The sequence below is a fragment of the Leucopleurus acutus genome (assembly GCF_964270905.1).
Source record: "Leucopleurus acutus genome assembly, chromosome: 7".
In the NCBI taxonomy this organism is placed as follows: domain Eukaryota; kingdom Metazoa; phylum Chordata; class Mammalia; order Artiodactyla; family Delphinidae; genus Leucopleurus; species Leucopleurus acutus.
Window position 1 is genome coordinate 32,036,896 of NC_139150.1, and position 6,711 is coordinate 32,043,606.

The 6,711-nt window shown below is 42.9% G+C and overlaps 1 pseudogene across 1 annotated transcript; it reads left to right on the forward strand.

Annotated features, from left to right (window-relative positions):
• Positions 1 to 2,409: 2,409 nt before the first annotated feature.
• LOC309964064 (cytochrome b-c1 complex subunit 7-like) lies at positions 2,410 to 2,745 on the forward strand (annotated as a pseudogene). Its single transcript has one exon. The product of its transcript is annotated as a cytochrome b-c1 complex subunit 7-like (transcript).
• The last annotated feature ends 3,966 nt before the right edge of the window (positions 2,746 to 6,711 follow it).

Below are 6,711 nucleotides of genomic sequence, written 5' to 3' on the forward strand. Positions count from 1 at the left end.
TAGCCAGGACAATTTATATTATACCACAGTCATTTAGCTTTTTAGGCTAAAATATCTGCATTCAGGTTACACAACAGATCTTCCCAAGAAAAACAGGTAGAAACTTTGGGTAACTAAAGGGCCAGTTCAGAACTTTAGCCTCCTGAGACAAAGGACAATCTGCCTCAAAGTGTATTCTTGCAGGGCAGAAACTGCTCACAGCAATTTAATAATAGTGCTTTGCATTGGTTTCCGCCAATATAACAGGGGTGTAGCAGGCTTCCTGGGAGCAGCTATAGCTGTTGCTCCAGGCCTACTATTGAGACTGCACTCAGCATTTTGATGTATTCCCACTGTAGGTCCACCTCTTTCATGCATGGATGAGAAATGAATATTTTACCGAAAATCCCGTGGGACTAGGGGAAGAGGTTCTATATTGAAAAATTATATTTTAAACATTAATAAAATCTGTTAAATATCTCTGTTCTTTCCCCAGTTTTCCATTGTGGACAGCAGCTCTCTTTTCTCTTCAAAATTCTTTCCCCTCCCTCCAGAATTATTCTCTAAGCTCACACCCCTCTTCAGTCTCTCATTCCAAATCAACACCAAAAATACTGGCAGAAGTTGAAATTGGATGCCTGCAGCATTATAGCTCCACTCAGTGTGACTGTGAAGGACAGTGTTGAAGAGAAATCTCTTCGGTGGTCAAAACTCCAAGCAGTACACCTGGTTGGTTAACTTGCCTGGAAGGAAGATGAACAAAAGTATTGCTCTACATTAATTCATGAGCAAATCACTAAGAGTTTGGATTGGAAGGAAGATGACTGGAGAATTGGAGGCAGTGAGTTCTGGAGAAAAGGTATGAGGATAGACCTCTTTGAAAGAGCACAGAATATGATATTCGTGTCCCAGGTGAATGCTAACCAAAGAGCAAGATCTTAATCAGGTAGACAAGATGACCTGTTTTGTGGATGTCAGTCAGCCTCTTTCCCCAGTCACTCCTGTCCTTGACCAAGGCATTCATAAATAAAGTGGCCATGGCTACAGGGATAGAGGTTGTCCATGTTGCTGATTAAAGAGCCAGTCTGGTTACCTCCACTACTGAGTCCCTAACTGCCAAAAGCAAAGACCAACACCAGTCAAATATATGACATTGTTTCTCAGTTCACCCGGCATCAGGCTGAGTATACAGAGCCATTTCCATAATAGAAGGGAAAGTGTATTGTTCTTACTAGAATAGATACTTACTTTGCATATGGATTTGCTTTCCCCTCCTCAGTGATTCTTCCCTAAACACCCATCTATGTATGGACTTACAGAAAGCCCTAATCACCGTCATCATATCCCACAGAGCATTATTGCTGACCAGGGAACTCACTTTACAGAAAACGAGGGCAATACTAGTCTTCCCATCACCTAGAAACAGCTCACTTGATTGAATTATGTAATAGCCTTTTGAAGGTTCAGTTTAGTGCCTGATGGATGGCAAAACTTTGCTCTTCAGGATAGATGAAGTGGACTTTGTGTATCTTTTGGTTAGGAGAGGGTTAACATGTTTTCAGTCATGTGAAGAGTAGTTTAATCATGTTATACGAAAGCATGGTCTCGTTGATGGTTTTATTTGGAAATTAAATATAGTTAAAGAGTGTGTGTAGACACCAAGTTGACAAGGGATGAACTATGCTGGATTGTGATACGTCAATCTGGATGAACTGAGAACTTCATTTCCTAGAATTCCATTTTTTGTATGAGTTAGAGGTGGCTAAGAGAGGAACTTGTGCTAAAGGTCTGAAAGGCTGAAGTCAACACTTTCTGAGGGTTATTGTGGTCAAATGTGGTGGTGAACAGATACAGAGGTGCCTTGCATGTCCATCTTGTCTTTTCCCATTAGCATTTAAACATGTCTTTCCAATCTTTAAAAATCTCTCCCTTGACCTCATGGCCCCTTCCACACTACTTTCTCTTCTTTCATGCTGTGTCCATTTTCACCTTTCTCCTCAATCCTCTGCTACTGGCCTATCACATCCTTCCCCTTAAAATTGCTCTCACTGTTCTTCTCTCTATACACATTTTTTCCCCTGGATTTCTATAACTATTATATGCTGACAGTGCTCAAGAATATATCTATCCAGGTGTCTCCCAAGTTTCATACCTGCATATTCAGTGGTCTACCCAGCGCCACCACGTGGATGATAGGCACCTACAACTCAGTGGGTCTATAACTAAATGTGTCCTATTTCCCCTCAAAACTATACCTCCTTCATATCTCAGTGAATAGCACTGTCATCCACTCAGGTGCCCAAGTCAGAAACCTGTCACTCTCTTTGCTTAGGTTTCCTTTATCTTTTGCCTGCAATGATTATTGCAACAGTCATTCTTCCTCAAGTTGTGAAGCTCCAGTTCAATAATACAGCTAGGTCTCGGGTCAAAATGGCGAGCAAGCCTGCTGTGGCAGCGTCAAGCAAATGGCTGGAGGGTATTTGAAAATGGTATTACAATGCTGCCGGGTTCAATAAACTGGGCTTAATGTGAGATGATACAACATATGAGAATGACGATGTAAAAGAATCCATAAGAAGGCTTCCTGAGAACCTTTATAACAACAGGGTGTTCTGCGTTGAGAGCACTGGACCTGACCGTGAGGCAGCAGATCTTGCCTAAAGAGCAGTGGACAAAATATGAGGAGGATAAATTCTACCTTGAACCATATCTGAAAGAGGTTATTCGGGAAAGAAAAGAGAGAGAAGAATGGGCAAAGAAATAATCATGTAGTTTAAAAATCTGTGGATGCAACCATTCTTAAAGTATTTTTATGAAGTTGGTTAAACCTGGAATATACAATGTGGACCTATTTGGGCTGTAAATGTATTATTTTAAATAAATGTCTATAATAATTATAAAAAAGTAACACAACTATAATGTGCCATACAAACACTATGGTTTATTTTCAGTATAGATGCATCTTAACCCTGAGAATGTGGGGCAATAGATCTCCATTTTATGGGAGAAGTTGCAGCTGATAGTGGGCTGAGATGAACAAAAGGAAAACATGCTTGCACGATAGCGGACATTGTCAGTGTGTTAGACCTGGTGACAATGCTATTCTTTCCACAAATATTCATTAATTTCCTAACATGGACTAGGGACTGTGCCTACAGGATATGCTTCCAGGGCATTGATCCACTGTGTACTTTTTCTGGGTCCTGCACATGTAGGGGATACCAAGATGAAAAAGTCATGGTCCCTGCGCTTAAGGGGCTCTCAGCTCTCTTCATCATGACCCACGTCAAATGATATCTCAGATGGCCCTTTCTAATGCTGAGCTCCTCCCACAAAGAGTGCTGCAGTAAAGTTCCTTCCAGGGCCTATTATTTTCAAAGAATACATTAATTTCAGAGGAAAATAAAGTCAGTCTAGAGGCATAAGTAGGCTGTTGTCCAGATGCAAGGATTCTGGAAAACCACCACCAATTTAAAAAGCTATATGCAAGGATTCTTTTTTGGGTGGCACATAGGGACCGCCTCATTGGGACCTAAGCTAAACTGCAAGCAATCTCAGTAGTGAATTCAGCCTTGTGCTCAGCCCTTTTCCAGAACCTCTGGCTTAATTATGAGAAGAAAACCTATTTATTCTGAGACATCACCACTTTGGGATAAATTCCTGGAAGCCATCATAAAAGCAAAGGGAAGATCTTTCTCAGAGTCTCTTCTCTGGATTTCTGAGAAAGAAGTGTTCCGTGTTTAGCATGTCAAGTTGCTTTTCATTTCAGTCCATGGATTTGCCCCTTATTTAATTCGCTTTGAACTTAGTTCTCCCTGTCCATCCAGAGGCCTGGGTCTCCTATGGGAGGGTAATTCAACCTTTCTCGTGTCTTCCTCAGATATCATCTTTCTCTGAGCACATTCTTCATATTATTAGTTACAAAATAATAAAAATAATAATATTTATATAGTACCTTACATTTCACAAAACTCTTTTCATGTGTTTTAGTTCATTTAATCCTAACAGATCACAGAAAGGCAGAGCCATGAGGAACCTGAGGTTCAGTGAAAAGTAACCTAAGATCACATAGCTGTTGGATGACAGACCTCACAAAGAACCCAGATATTCTAACTCACATCTTCTTTCAACTATTTCTCCCTATATTCATCCAGTGGCCAAAGTCACTTCTAGCCCTGATCCATTTCATTTCATCCTTCATTTATTCTGAAATCTGAACAAAACTATGTTCATACTGGGAGCCAAGGAACACTGATGTCTCTCCTGGGGATGAGCTTGGTTGTAGGGACCCAGGAAGCCCCCCATAAGCCAGGACTACCAGGACCTACCAAGAACAAGAAAATGCAGGAGTTCTCCTGAGGCAGGGGTTCTCCACTTTGGCTACACATTGAAAACAGCTGGGGAGCTTTAAACACTACTGAAGCCTGGGTTCTAGCCCCAGAGATTTGTATTGAATTGGTCTTGGGGGCAGCCAGGCCATTAGATGTTTAAAAACTCCCCAGCTGATACTAATATGCAGCCAAGTTTGGAAACATTGCCTGAGGGCTTCTACGTGTTTACCTGTTCCTTGCAGGACCTGTGGACTCATTCTCTCTTTCTCCCTTTGCTAAATGCTTATTACACCAATCATATATGGTTGTTTAATAAAATCTAGAAAATGCAAGAGGCAGGATCAAGATGGTGGAATAGGAAGACCCTGAGCTTACCTCCCCACAACGAACCCATCAAAACTACAACTACATATTGAGCAACTCTCACTGAGAATGACATGAAAACTGGCAGAATGACTCTCCTACGACCTAGGCTGTAACGAAAGGACCACACAGAATCTGGTAGGAGGGAAGGAGAAGTGATCCAATGAGGACCTGCACCCCTCGCGGGTGACCCAGAACAGCACAGGGATATCACAGGTTTGGGGATCCTCCCTAAGAAGTGAGGGGTTTGAGCCCCATATTAGGCACCCCAGCCCTGGGGTTCAACACTAGGAACATGAGCTGGTTTGAAAAGAAGTGGGGCTTACCAGAGGGCTGTAAGAAACAGAGACTCGGCTCTTGAAAGGTCACGTGCACAAACTTGCTTGCTCCCAGTCCCAGCGTGGAGGCAGCTGTCTGAAAACTGCCTGGTGCTCTGAGGGCCTGCCCCGCACCCCATACCAGGCTCCTGTTCCGCCGCTGCTCTCCGCTAAGGCCGAGGCCACCACTGCCAGTGAGTGTGCTCACACTTGGAGGGAGATGAACCAGCTTGGTGTGGCCCTGCCTCTAGCCAGGCAGGAGCCCGCCACTGCCATCAGGAGCTCACACCGGGGAGGGAGCAGAGCCAGATGAACAGCGTGTCTCCAACCCCTTCGTTTCCAACACCTCTGACCCCAGCCCAGCCTCTAACCAAGCTCCACACACTGGGGGAAAAGTGGAACCAGCTCAGAAGTGCAGCCCCAAGCCCTCAGGCTCTGACCATGCTCCCAACCAAGGTGGAGACTCCATCCCACTGGGGAGAAACCCAACTTCCTCAGGGCTCCTGCTCCAGCCCCTCTGGCCTTGGCCCCACCCACGATAGGGCGGTGACTGCCTTTGAGCCTAGGAGAAACTGGTGCTGGCACCTGGCTCTCTGCACCCAGCCCCGCTGATTCCAGCCCTACCTCCCATCAAGGTGGTGGCTACCAGTGCAGGGGGGAAGACATGGCCCATGCTCACTTCAGATCCAGCTCACCCACTAAAGCCGCTGGAGACACGCAGACTGCATAGGGACCCTCCCACACAAGGACATGCCTTCAAGACCAGGATAGGTAACTGTTTCACCTAATTTCATAGAGACAAACAGAGAAAGGTAAACAAAATGAGAAAACAGAGGCAGATGTTTCAAATAATAGACCAAGATAAGGTCCTTGAAAAAAACCCTAATGAAACAGAGACAAATAATTTACCTGATAAAGAGTTCAAAGCAATAGTAATAAGAATACTAACTAGACTTGGGAAAAGAATAGATGAACAGAGTGAGAAATTCAACGAAGTACTAGAAAATATAAAAAAGAACCAGTCAGAGGCTGAATACAATAACTGAAACGAAAAATAAGCTAGAAGGAATTAATAGCAGATTAGGTGATACAGAAGAATGCATAAGTGATCTCGAGGATAGAATAGTGGAAATCACCCAGTCGTAACAGCAAAAAGAAAAACAAATTTAAAAAAATGAGTCCCTCTGGGACAACATCAAGCATACCAACATTAACATTCAAAACATCATAGTGCTGGCACAAAAACAGACACATAGATCCTTGGAACAGAAGAGAGAGCCCAGAAATTAACCCAGGTACCTATGGTCAATTAATCTATTACATAGAAGACAAGAATATGCAGTGGGGTAAAAACTGTCTCTTCAATAAGTGGTATTGGGAAAACTGTACAGCTACATGGAAAAGAATGAAATTAGAACATTTTCTCATACCATCTACAAAAATAAACTCAAAATGAACTAAAATGAACTAAAGACCCAAATGTAAGCCTGGAAACCATAAAACTCTTAGAAGAAAACATAGACAGTACACTCTTTGACGTCAGTCTTAGCAATATCTTTTTGGCTCTGTCTCCTCAGACAATGGAAACAAAAGCAAAAATAAATAAATGGGACTTAATTAAACTTAAAGGCTGTTGCACAGCAAAGGAAACCATTGACAAAATGAAAATACAACATACTGAACAGGAGAAGATATTTGCAAATGATACGTCTGATAAGGGA